Source organism: Nycticebus coucang, chromosome 1 (assembly GCF_027406575.1).
Source record: "Nycticebus coucang isolate mNycCou1 chromosome 1, mNycCou1.pri, whole genome shotgun sequence".
Classification (NCBI taxonomy): domain Eukaryota; kingdom Metazoa; phylum Chordata; class Mammalia; order Primates; family Lorisidae; genus Nycticebus; species Nycticebus coucang.
The window spans coordinates 160,033,331-160,047,270 of NC_069780.1; the positions used below are offsets into that span (position 1 = coordinate 160,033,331).

At 42.2% G+C, this 13,940-nt stretch overlaps 1 protein-coding gene across 2 annotated transcripts in view; it reads right to left on the reverse strand.

The window, feature by feature from the left end:
* The window catches only part of NIM1K (NIM1 serine/threonine protein kinase), a 62,490-nt gene that overhangs the window by 44,388 nt on the left and 4,162 nt on the right, over positions 1-13,940 (reverse strand). The window contains exon 2 of one of the 2 annotated variants that reach the window (XM_053591362.1): positions 7,183-7,280. The exons of the other annotated variant lie outside the window; for it this stretch is intronic. The gene's annotated coding sequence lies outside the window, so the exon portion shown is untranslated. The remainder of the gene's footprint in view (positions 1-7,182; positions 7,281-13,940) is intronic. 2 annotated transcript variants of the gene reach the window in all.

Sequence of the window (13,940 nt, forward strand, 5' to 3'; positions counted from 1 at the left end):
TGTAGTTCCAGCTACTTGGGAAGCTGAGGCAAGAGAATCGCTTAAGCCCAAGAGTTTGAGGTTGCTGTGAGCTGTGATGCCATGGCACTCTACCCAGGGTGACAGAGTAAGACCCTGTCTCCAAAAAGAAGAGATACTTGAGGTCCCATAAACATCCCACACGGTTTCATGTTTCTATGCCTTTGTACACAACATTGCCTCTGCATGGACGATTTTCTTCAAACCGTTCTCCACTGAACCTGCAAATCTCTATTCCTCTGTGAAGTCTTCTTTGACTCCCTTAAGCTCAAAGTGCTCCCAGAATCTTTTGTGTACCTCTTCTGATAAATGTCTCTTTGTGACACAATTTTTTGTACACACATATCTGTTCACTTGTCTAGATGAAGAGGATAGTGAGGGGAGAGAAAATCCTTTTTTTTAATTCATGCCTGTCTCTAAACAGTGCCCAGCACATCACAGGTACTCAAAACATGTTTATGGAATAAAGAAAATATACATGAACTAAAACAGGTTTTCTTTTTGCCAAACACAAAGTTTATTTTAAATTCTTATTTTACATTTCATCCTTTTTTAAAATATCAACTATCAAATGGAAATTCTACCTAGTATTCAGAAATTCAGCTTAAAATGTTTGGGGTTTCAGTTATTTGTGTGAGTGATGCCCTCCCTACCACAATAAGTTTCCCATGAGACAGGTCCGATCTTATTCATTTCAGGACTCTGGGTACCCAGTACCTAGGAACAGTCTATAAAAGCTGGTTGAATTGACTTGAACTGTACAGATATTTTAAAAGGAATATGGATCTAAGAAGATACGGAAATAGATACTTCTCTCACAGGCATCCTTTTTTGGCTAAATAAAAAGAGAAATACTACAAACAACTGTTCTACAATGAAAAAGAAAACACAAAAATTTAAAAGCAACCAACAAAACCCCCAAATTCCATTTATTTATTTATTTTGGAGACAGAGTTTCACTTCATCACCCTCAGTAGGTGTCTGTTGTCATAGCTCACAACAACCTCAAACTCTTGGGCTTAAGCGATTCTCTTGCCTCAGCCTCCCAACTAGCTGGGACTACAGGCGCCCACCACAATGCCCGGCTGTTTTTTGGTTGCAGTTGTCACTATTGTTTAACAGGCCTCGTCGGGTTCAAACCCACCAGCCTCGGTGTGTGTGGCTGGTGCCCTAACCACTGAACTACAAGCGCCAAGCCTTCCAGGAGGATCTTGAAGGCTGAATAAGAAAAGAGCAAGTGTGATCCAGGCAGGGAAAAGTAGATATGTGAAGGTCGGGGCGTGGGGGCTCACGCCTGGAATCCTAACATTCTAGGTGGGTGAGGTGGGTGGATCCCTTGAGCTCAGGAGTTTGAGACCAGTCTGAGCAAGAGTGAGACCCCCGTCTCTAAAAAAAAAAAATAGCCAAGCATTGTGACAGTTACCTTTAGTCCCAGCTACTTGAGAGGCTGAAGCAAGAGGATCACTTGAGACCAAGAGTTTGAGGTTGCTGTAAGCAGTGACAGCACAGCACTCTACCGAGGGCAAAAGAGTGAGATTCTATCTCAAACAAACAAAGAAAAGGTAGATATGTAAAGCCGTCCAGGCATGACAGGACATTTTATGATAGAGGAGGTAAACCTTTAGTAATAAATTGCATAAATGAAGCAGATCTCAGAACTTTTCCTCAGGGCCGGATATTTAACTATGTAAGTCTTGGATCTTTGGGGGAAAGGGACTAGGGACACCGTGGGCAAATACTGACCCTTTAGTGTCCTAGAAGTAGAATTTAACTCACTGCTAATTAGGGTTGGTTTTGGCTCCCCTGGGGAAGAGTAAACATAAAGGCAAGCAGCGGGGAGAAGGGCAAAGGCATGGCTGTGTATATTTGCAGAACTGTTTGGAGGAATCAAAAAGGACAGAGACGACTGAAAATAGAGCAGGAACTATTTCTCATGCTTTAAACTGAAGCAAATGCTGCTGGAAACTTCAAACACATCACACCCTGAAAATAAAAAGGAGGGAAAATGGAGCCTCTTTTACTCTTAGTATAATCATCTTAACCTCGGCAGCCTTCCAAGGGGAAACCATAATCAGGTTGTTTTTATTGTCTGTGAGCTGGAACACATGCTGGCCTGTAGACATTATGAAGCCTCCAGCTCACACAGCCTTCTTAGGAATGTCTACCCACATTTGAGGTGTGCTTCACTGGGAACCTTAGAGTGTTGTCAAAAGCAATGGGGCATCTCACCAAACCCACAATTTTTCAGAAAATTTTCCAGCCAGAGAGGTGCTCTGGTTTAAGGGCACTTGTAACAAGCCTGCCTTTGTTTCAGGAGAAAACATTAAAAGGAGTTTGGGAGGCTGGGCGTGGTGGCTCACACCTGTAATCCTAGCATTCTGGGAGGCTGAGGTGGGTAGATTGCCTGAACTCAGGAGTTTGAGACCAGCCTGAGCCAGAGCCAGACCTTATCTCTAAAAATAGGCAGGTGTTGTGGCGGGCGCCTGTAGTTCCAGCTACTTGGGACGCTGAGGCAAGAGAATCTCTTAAGCCCAAGAGTTTGAGGTTGCTGTGAGCTTTGATGCCCCAGCACTCTACCGAGGGCAACATAGTGGAACCCTGTCTCAAAAAAAAAAAAAATCCTCCTGGAGTATCACCTTCCCGGTATTTTCTCCTCCCTGAGTTTTTGCCCAGTTAACTGCTCTAGCCTCAGTATTTCTACTGAACTCTGCTCCCTCCTGGATGATATGAATTGATACGACGCCCACGTTTAGCATCTCTAAGACTGATCTTCTGCTGCTTATTTATCTGCGTATCTTCAATATTCTCCAGCATCTTCTGCAACATAGGGTATGGCAGGCACCAGATAAACATTACTAAAAACAAATAAACAAAAACAAACAGACAAAAGCCCTTTACAGCCTTCATGACAGAGGCCCATCTCGTAGAGCATTATGTTCCACTTCACACAATAGCACAAACATAATATAGTGAAACAACATATGAAAGCCGCTAAAATGTAAACCACAAATTAATAGCAAGCTTTGAAGGACATTTGGAGTAGCCATTCTTTTAGATGATGTTAGAATAATATTCCTAACATTTTATTCAATATAACAGGAAAAGTTTTATATACTAAAAGCAACTTCTATTAAGCACAAGACATTTTGCTAAATACTCTTGTGCTATTGATTTAATCATTGAAACAAGCTCTGTAAGACAGATATTAAAATTCCTGCTATGTTGATGATGTGCTAAAGTTTAGAGAGGTTGTGCGTTTGTCCAAATTCAGAGAGACAATGAGTGACAGGGCAGGTCCAGGTCCACCTGTTCCACTTGCTGCCTCCATCTGGTATGCAGTGGAACAGAATGCTCTACAAGATGGGCCTCTGCCATGAAATCTAGTAAAGGGCTTTTGTCTGTTTTGAGACAGGGTCTCGTCTTAGTTGCCCAGACTAGAGTGCAGTGGCATCAATAGAGCTCATTATAAACTTGAACTCCTGGGCTCAAGTTGATCTTCCAGTCTCAGCCTTCTAGCTGGGACTACAGGTATGTGCCATGATGCCCTGCTAATTTTTTAATTTTTTGTTGAGTCAGAATCACTCCATATTGCTCAGGCTGGTCTAGAACTCCTTGGCCTCCCAAAGGCCTCCTCTAGGACTACAGGTGTGAGCCACTGTGCCTGGTGAGCTTCGTTTTTAATAAACCATTGGGACAATTAGTGATAGCAAATACACAAATTAAATTACCTTTTATTTCCAACTTTGTAATGGACTTGCTATTCTCATTACAAATATTCAAAATGAGGGCGGCACCTATGGCTTAGTGGGTGGGACACTGGCCCCATATACTGAGGGTGTCCCAGCCTAAACTGCAACAAAAAAATGGCTAGGCGTTGTGGCAGGCGCCTATAGTCCCAGCTGCTCGGGAGGCTGAGGCAAGAGAATCACCTAGGCCCAGGAGTTGGAGGTTGCTGTGAGCTGAGTGACGTCACAGCACTCTACTGAGGGCAATAAAGTGAGACTCTGTCTCTACAAAAACAAAAAAACCCAAATATTCAAAATGATTAAACTCTATATAATCTTATGTGATTTGATGGCAACCTGTACACATATAGCTAAAGTCCAGAATGATTCATGATTTAATATCATTATTAAATAATGAATCCAAATGAAGCTAAATGAGTCCAAATGTCTCAGCAGAAGTTGTAAACAAATAAAATACATATATACACTCTATAGGAGAAACAAGTTATACCTCAGTGAGTAGGGTGCTGGCCACATACACCAAGGGTGGCGGGTTCGAACCAGCCTAGGTTAGCTAAACAACAATGACAACTGCAACAACAACAACAAAAAAAAATAGCTGGGTATTGTGGAGTGTTGGGAGGCTGAGGCAATAGAATCACTTAAGCCCAAGAGTTGGAGGTTGCTGTGAGCTGTGATGGCACAGCACTCCACCGACGGCAACATTGTGAGACTCTGGCTCAAAAAAAAAAGCTTAACAGACTAAATAGGAAAGTAAAAATAAAAGCTGGTTTTACTCACTAATATAGATTCCAAAAGTGTAAAATAAAATCGTACTTAAATTAAATCTAGTAGTCTATTTATAAAAGTATAACCAAGTAGAATTTCTTTTTTTTTTTTTTCGTAGAGACAGAGTCTCACTTTTATGGCCCTTGGTAGAGTGCCGTGGCCTCACACAGCTCACAGCAACCTCCGACTCCTGGGCTTAAGCGATTCTCTTGCCTCAGCCTCCCGAGCAGCTGGGACTACAGGCGCCCGCCACAACGCCTGGCTATTTTTTGGTTGCAGTTTGGCCGGGGCCGGGTTTGAACCTGTCACCCTCGGTATATGGGGCCGGCGCCTTACCGACTGAGCCACAGGCGCCGCCCTAGAAAGGAGATATTTTTATGGAGAATTGAGACCAGCTCTGCCAATGTCAGCACATTTCAATAAAAGAACACTATAGATCAGTGCACTACATTACTACAGGTATATTCAAACGTTGGCAGTGGTAGCATAAGTTTAATCTTAGATCACCAAGAATTGCTCTCCCTGGGAAGTGGGGCTAGAAAGGTCTGAGTGCAGCTGCTAAGTAGCGGAGGAAGCAAGGTGTAGGGAGAAGGAGGTGGTTAGGGGCAAAGCCGAGGGCCACAAGCAATGTTCCAGTAGTAGCAAAATGGAGTAGGAGAACTGGAGTTGAAAAACAACCAGCAGGGCGGCGCCTGTGGCTCAGTGAGTAGGGCGCCGGCCCCATATGCCGAGGGTGGCGGGTTCAAACCCGGCCCCGGCCAAACTGCAACAGCAACAAAAAAAAAATAGCCGGGCGTTGTGGCGGGCGCCTGTAGTCCCAGCTGCTTGGGAGGCTGAGGCAAGAGAATCGCTTAAGCCCAAGAGTTAGAGGTTGCTGTGAGCCGTGTGACACCACGGCACTCTACCCGAGGGCGGTACAGTGAGACTCTGTTTCTACAAAAAAAAAAAAAAGAAAAAGAAAAACAACCAGCAAGAGACTGTGTCCAAATGATTAGACCTGTGAGGTGCCATTGGAAAACCCAGGACACAAAGCCAGCCATAGGCGAGCTAAGCCTGGGACATGGCTTCCTGAAGACTGTCCCTCTGCTCTGTAGGCCAGGTAAGTTGGTAGAGCAAGATCATTGAACATTGCAAAATAGCTCAGAACTTGGAATGAACCAAGTCTCCTCTCTTGTCAGCCTTTCTTCCCTCCAACCCATCTGGCACAACTTTTTATCACTCTGACCTTCCTTCCACATGCTTAGGAAATTTGTTCCCTCTGCCAAAAGCAAACATTCAGCTGGACTCCAGGCACTTCACAGTCCTGTCTCAGTTTTCCTCTGCATTCTTACTGCTTAACACTTCCCTAAACCCACAAACCTGAGCCTCCAAGTAGGTGGGTTGATTCATGTTTCCCTTGATAACCAAGCACACTCAGGGACTTTTAGGGAGTCCAAAGTGGAGGTCCCCACAAGATTATTGAATCTTTCTCTTTTTTTGAGACAGTCTTACTATACCGCCCTTGGTAGAGTGCTGTGGTATCACAGCTCACAGCAACCTCAAATTCTTGGGCTTAAGCAATTCTCTTGCCTCAGCCTCCCAAGTAGCTGGGATTACAGGTGCTTGCCACAACACTTGGCTATTTTTTTGTTGCAGTTGTCATTGTTGTTTAGCTGGCCTGGACCAGGTTTGAACCCACTAGCCTCAGTGCATGAGGCGGGCGCCCTAACCACTGAGCTACAGGCACTGCCTGTACACCATTTCATTTCTGAAACTGTGCTGGCCCAGTTATTTCTCAGGCTTTGGTGATACACCTCCCTGAACACTTCTTAACGAGAACCTATAATAAATAGCAAGTGCTCAATAAGTGGGGTGCACATAGAATCTATTATTCAAACCAAGACAATTTGAGAGTAGAATAGGGTGCTATTAACAGTCTCACTGGGAAAACAGGTGCAAACCAGGGCTACCCTGAGGAACTGGGACATATGGCACCGTGTTGGTGAGTGGTACTGTACGCTGGCTGGCTCACTCAACATCTTTACCGTCTCTCCCCTTCTTGCCTTGCCTTCTTTACAGGCTGGCGGGCCCAATTTCCCTTTCTTCCTTCCAAATAGGGATGGCCATGAGGAGTAATTTTGGCCAGTGAGTGGGACATCAGTGAGGCATTTATGGTCATTTGTGCTTTCCTGTTAACAGGAGATAGTTGCCCCTAGCATAACTCCTTTAATTTTCTTCCTTCCTGTGTGGAACTTGTCTGAAGCTGTAGTAGCTACCTACAGACCATGAAGTGATAAATCTGAGGGCAAAAGGAAAGACAGCAGAACAGAAAGGTGGGAACAAATGAGGGTTCTGATGGCAGCTAGAACAAACCTAACAATTGCCTATCTAGACGTCTTATTCTGCAAAAAAAAATACTTTTAGTTAAGTAGGAAATTTCTTTTTTTCTTGCAGCAGGACACATTCTTAACTTAGAAGAGTAGCCGTTATTATTTTATTCCAATTAATTTATACATATTTTCTTTAATCTTTACAAAAGCCCTAAAAGGTACCTGCTGTTGCCCTCATTTTTCATATGAAGAAAATAAACTTCACAAGGTTTTGATGCCTTGTACAAAGTCATACAGGCAATAAAAATCCAAGTTTAATTTCAAGCTTAGGCCTATATGACCTCTGAGTCTGTGCTTTGCACAGGCCAGATGACGTGACTTCACATGGTCTCATGAGCAGGAGCTGGGTGTGTCACAGGCAAGCCTCACTCAATAGATGCTGTAAGAAAGGAGGAGGATAAAACACAGATCATTTTCTCCCCTACTTCCTTGCCCTGACCCTTACCCTACATGATTAGGGTAAGGGTTGCTCCCCTTTTTCTCTACAATGGAATACTCCCCCAATGTCAAGATGAAATGTTCAGTTCAGCAAACATTATTTTCAAGCTCCTGCCTATTTCATGATTAATTGTACAAGTTACTCCCCATGAACAATGTAGATATGACTAAATAAATGGCTAGTGGGGCAAGGTAGACACATAAATAGATAATTTGGGCCAGGCGTGGTGTCTCATGCCAGTAATCCTAGCATGCTGGGGGGCCAAGGTGAAAGGATTGCTTGAGCTCAGGAGGTTGAGACCAGCCTGAGCAAGAGCGAGACCCTGACTGTGCTGAAAAAAATAGAAAAACTAGCCAGGCATGGTGGCAGACACCTGTAGTCTCAGCTACTCAGGAGGGGGAGGCAAGAGAATCACTTGAGCCCAAGAGTTTGAGGTTGCCGTAAGCTATGATGATGCCATAGCACTCTACCCTGGGCAATAGAGTGAGACTCTGTCTCAAAAACAAAAAATGAAAATGAACAACAACAACAAAATTATTAGTAAGGGTATGACTCCTATACAAATGAAAGTAGAAACAATTTTTTTTTTTTAGTTTTTTTCTTTTTTTTTTTATTGTTGGGGATTCATTGAGGGTACAATAAGCCAGGTTACACTGATTGCAATTGTTAGGTAAAGTCCCTCTTGCAATCATGTCTTGCCCCCATAAAGTGTGACACACACCAAGGCCCCACCCCCTTCCCTCCATCCCTCTTTCTGCTTTTCCTCCCCAGAAACAATTTTTTTAAAGACAACATCTAATGAGCAGCATATGTAATTCTAAAGGGCAGCGACCAAGTTATTCAAACTTAAAAGTCCTCAGTTGATGCAATCAACAATTATCAACATGCTACAAGGAAAAGTAACCAATAAAATAGAACAACTTTTCAAATAAGTTTCTCCTTAATTTCCCAGAAGTAAAGGGCATGAGTTTCTAGGGTGAAAGGGCCCACTAGGGAGATGAACATGATCCATACCAAGTGCACCCATAGGGAAATTTCATAAAATGAGAGACTACTACACAGTTCTAGAGAAAAAGAATTAATTTCATGCAAAGAGTTAAAATGAGAATAGCACTGAATTTTTCAGTAATACTAGAAGCAAGAAAACAATGACTCAATACCTTTAGAAATTTGTAGGAATTAATTTCCAACCTAGAATCCTATACCCTGGCAAAGTATCAGTTAAATGTGAAAGTAAAATAGCAACAGTTTCATACATGCAAAGTCTCAAAACTTTACTTCCCATAACTTTTTCTTGAGGACCTACTAGACTATGTGCTCCATAAAATGCAGGCATATATAGAGAAAGAGGAATACAAGAGAACAGGGTGTCTGCACAGAGGGGAAGAGAAGGGACATGTGGGGCGGCGCCTGTGGCTCAGTGGGTAGGGCGCCGGCCCATGTACTGAGGGTGGCGGGTTTGAACTCTGCCCTGGCCAAACTGCAACAAAAAAAAAAAAAAAAAAAAAGAGAGAGAGAGAGAGAAAAGAGAAGGGACGTGTCAGAATGCCAGCGTGCACTAGGGATAGAAATTAGTTTGGAAGGCTGAGGTAAGGACCAAGAAGGAACTAATGATTGCCTTATATATTTTGAAGAAAATGTATTTTGAAGTGTTTTACAGAGCCATTATATTGTATGTGGAAAGAAGTACCATTAGATTCCTAAAAATGAAGCAAATGAAAATAATAATTATTTTCTCCAAAAAAGTTGTACAAAAAACCATTACAATCATAGATCACAGCTTAGATTTGCAGTGAACAATTACACAGTTGTAGCAATGTAAATACAATATGGATTTAATTTAAAAGGTGATATAATTTATGAGAAACACAAAAGAACTGAACATTTTCCATGATCATCCACAAAAGTCCTGTCCTCTACAGCTGTTCTTCCTCACTATCCTAGCACATGACCTTAATTCCCAGTCCCCCACCCCCTACACCCTCCATAAAATCCAAATTATCCAAGTAACAACTGCTAATCTCCAAGAACAACTCCTCCTTCTTCAAAGAGTCATCCTTGAACAACTGTATCTGAAACCAGCTGAACTTTGGATGGCCTGGCTAAAGTCCTATGATACATTTAACCGAAGTAGATTCTCATAGGAGCTTTCTCATGCCTGGAAGTTTTGAATAAAGAGCTTTGCAAATGGTGCTTTAATTTCCTTCCACACATTATATTGCAAAAATGAAAGAAGAAATGGGAGGGAGTAGGGTAAGAGAATTATATCCTCACCTATAATAAAAGTCAACAGATTTTTTTTTTTTTTTTTGAGACACAGTCTCACTTTGTCACCCTTGGTAAAGTGCTGAGGCATCACAGCTCACAGCAACCTCAAACTCTTGGGCTTACGTGATTCTCTTGCCTCAGCCTCCCAGGTACCTGAGACTATAGGGGCCCGCCACAACACCCAGCTATAAGTCAATAGATTCTGTCTAAAATTAATAAATCAAGAACTGGTAACACAGGCTAATTATATGGACATAGGGTAAGAGATCAAACAGCCAAGAGCTGAAAGTAATTGTACCTGGGGTACGGGACTGTGTTTTAGTTATCATCTTGTAATATGCTCTAATTCATAATATAGACAAACGTATTTTTTTGATAATAATTTAACAATTTTTAAAAGTAAAAAAATTTTTAAGATACAATTACAAGAGTGTCTACATGTTATCTCAACCAAATCATCCCAACATAGAGATGTAGAAAATTTCTTGGTTGGCTAAGGATTGGACAGAAAAGGTCTAGTGAGCAGGCACCCGGTTTGGCAGAACTGGAGATGGGAAAGCTGCCTTAGCCCAAACCACTGGATGGGTGGCAGGGCGCTGGAATGTACTTAGGTCTGCTCAGGCCCTGCAGGGATTCTGTAAGTCACAGGTTGCTAAACATGGTACCTACGGCTTTCTAGACAAGCATCGATGTTCACTGTGTGGAAGATAAAGAATGAAGTTTTTTTTTTTTTTTTTTTTGTAGAGACAGAGTCTCACTTTATGGCCCTCGGTAGAGTGCCGTGGCGTCACGCAGCTCACAGCAGCCTCCAACTCTTGGGCTTAAGCGATTCTCTTGCCTCAGCCTCCTGAGCAGCTGGGACTACAGGCGCCTGCCACAACGCCTGGCTATTTTTTTGTTACAGTTTGGCCGGGGCTGTGTTTGAACCCACCACCTTCAGTATATGGGGCCGGCGCCCTACTCACTGAGCCACAGGTGCCGCCCAGAATGAAGGTTTTTTTAGTTCCCTGTTCTGCAACTTGATTTTTCTTCATGCAACTCTTTTGTACTTGATGCTTTTTCTTTTATACTCTTTTTCTAAATTTTGTTTTCTCCTCACTTGAGGCTCTTTTTCACTCAAGTTTTGCTTTTCTCTCTAAGCTTCAATTCTTCCTGCCATCTGGACCCTATCTCCCTTCTCACCTTTATTTTCTCTAAGTCTTGAATGATGCTTCTATTCATAAAGCTGCCAAGTTATTTATATTTTTGTCTCTTAATTTTCCCAACAGCTAGCTGAAATAATCTGTCTTTTGAACACAACTTGGCCATCTGTAAAACTGATTAACACTCTTCAGGATGCTGTATAAAAATGCTGAGCTAAACTTGAAGTTCTTAAGAAACAGGAATTTAAGATCTGTGTTGTGCTCAGAGTTGTATACTGTTATCTTCCTAAGTAATTTGAGTATTTCTTTTTTTCCTGAAATTTATAACTTCAATTGTAATGAAATTTTTCTAGAATGACAATAGGAAATGAAAAGATATAGAATGAAATCTATTAATATTTTATGAATAGTTTGTCTTTTCAGCAGCTGAAAGAAAATCATTCAATAAATTAATGCTCTTTAATTCCTAGATAAGTATAGTAACCATATTCAAAGAATGAAGTTACATTTAATGTTTATTGCCAGTTTTAACTTTCTTAAAATTGAACTATATTTGTGTTTAAAAACATTAACCCAGGGGTCCTCAAACTACGGCTCACAGGCCACATGTGGCCCGCCGAGGACATTTATCTTGTCCGCCAGGTGTTTTTGCCACCCTGCCTGTCATGCTTAGCAGCCTACTCGCCCCGAGCCACAGTGCACATGTGTGGAATGTGCGCCAACTCTCCGACTCCGCTCCTTCTCTCTGTCTCTCCCCAACCTTCCTTCTCTCTGTCTCTTGACTCTTCCTCTCAGTCTCTGGTGTAATCGGAGGAGTCACCAGGTTGCCTGTGCAGAGCCTGCTGCTGCCTAAGGACTGAGGTAAGAACAAGTTAGGATTTATTTATTTTTTTTAAGTTAGGAGGTCTATTTTTTTTTATTATTTTGCAGTTAGTAGGGCCTTTTTTTTGCAGATGGGGGCGCCTTTTTTGAGGTTAGAAGAGCCTTTTTTTTTTAAGTTAGAAGAGCCTTTTTTTTTAAGTTGGTTAGTTGGTTGAGGGAGGTTTCTGGGGGCAGTTGCAACACAGTAATAATGCAAATAGTCAGCACTCAGTGCTAATGCAAATTGTCAGTGCTCAGAGGTAATGCAAATAGTGCTCAGTGTTAATGCAAATTGTTAGTGCTCGGTATTAATGCAAATTGTCAGCAGTCAGTGTTATCACAAATGGTCAGCAGTCAGTGTTACTGCAAATGGTCAGTGCTCAGTGTTGTTGCATGGGGGCCCAAAACTGGTAATCTGCCTATGGCCCCATGGGAACTTAATCCAGCTCTGCAGACAGCCAAGGAGTAGAAAACCCAATTTAATTGACAGTAAGTGCATTTATATTCTTATTGCTATTCAGTTGTGTATGATGTTGTATGTTGTGTGCTGTGTAAGCCCCGGTTCACACTGTTGCGATCTCTGAGCAGATTTGGAAGAAAAAAGGCATACATGCCTTCTTTTTTCCTGCAGTGGGATCTGATCAGATGGGTCTTCTTACTCTATCAGATTCCTGTGCGAGTTCTCACAGGGTAGTATGAACTGGAAAGGTGGTGGAGGAACTGGCTCTGTCATTGTGCCTGTTCCCGCACCGCACCAGTGTGAGCTTGAGGTAGAAGCGGAGTTCCACCATATGGGCACTGGTGAGGCTGAAATGATGTGGACCTGCAAGGCTGCATTGATGGACACTGATCAGACTGCATTGATGGATACTGATCAGACTACATTGATGGGCAATGCAGTCTATATGTCTCTGTGTGGGCAAAGTTATTGCTGGTATATTGTTTTTGGAGTGCTGTATATAGGGCGGCGCCTGTGGCCCAGTCGGTGGGGCACTGGCCCCATATACCGAGGGTGGTGGGTTCAAGCCAAGCCCCGGCCAAACTGGAGTGCTGTATATATATATTAGTATTTTACAAATAGCAATTTGGAATCCCTAGGAAACAATGATATCAAGAAAGAGAAAAATTGACTCGGAATGTAGGATATTCAAAGAACAGTACACTTATAATTACTTTTTCATGCAGCACAAGGAAAGAGCTGTGTGTTTGATATGCCAGAATATAGTGTCTGTGTTCAAAGAATACAACTGCATTGACACTATCAAACTCAACATAAAGATAAATGTGATAGTTTGGTCAGAGAAGTGAGAAAAGATAAAATATTAAAACTGAAATGTACATTGACAACTCAGCAAAATACTTTTGTGAAGCAGAAACAGCTAAATACTTCATCACTGCGAGTAAGTTTTCAAGTTGCCAAGCTAATAGCGTGCACTGGCAGACCATTTGTGGAGGGAGAATTTGTTAAAGAATGCTTCTTTCTGTTGCCAAACAGATGTGTCCAGAGAAGGCCAATTTATTTAGTACAGTGAGTCTTTCAGGACCCTCAATTACACAAAGGATTGAAGAAATGGGAGACAATTTGCATCAGCATTTGCAAAACTCTGCAAAAAAACTTTCCTATTTTTCCTTGGCACTCGACGAAAGTCATGATGTTCGTGATTCTGCACAACTTCTAATTTTTATTCGTGGAACGAATGACTACTTCGAAGTCACAGAAGAGTTTGCTGCACTGCAAAGCATCAAAGGAACAACTACAGGACAGGATATCTATGAAAAGGTTTGCCAAACTGTGAATAGTTTAGAGCTGGACTGGGCAAAATTAGCCAGTGTGACAAATGATGGTGCTCCTAGCATGGTGGGGTGTAAGAAAGGAGTAATTGCTCGCATTAACCAAGAGATGGACAAACATAACCATTCTCATCCAATAGCCATACACTGCCTCATCCACCAACAAGCACTGTGTAGTAAATCACTGAAGTGGGACTCTGTTATGAAAACTGTGGTATCTTGTGTTAACTTCATTAGAGGTAATGCACTAAACCACAGACAATTTTAAGAATTTCTGTCTGTGCTAAATGTTGCTTGTGAAGATGTTCTGTACCACACAGAAGTCCGTTGGCTGAGTCGGGGGAGAGTTTTGAAACATTTCTATGACTTACTTCCACAGATCACAGCTTTTCTGCTTTCAAAAAACAAAGGAGTACCAGAGCTCAATGATGCAGAATGGAAATGGCACCTTGCCTTTCTGACAGATGTAACAGAGCTACTCAACAGTTTCAATGTACAACTTCAAGGAAAGGGGAAGCTCATCTGTGATATGCAATCA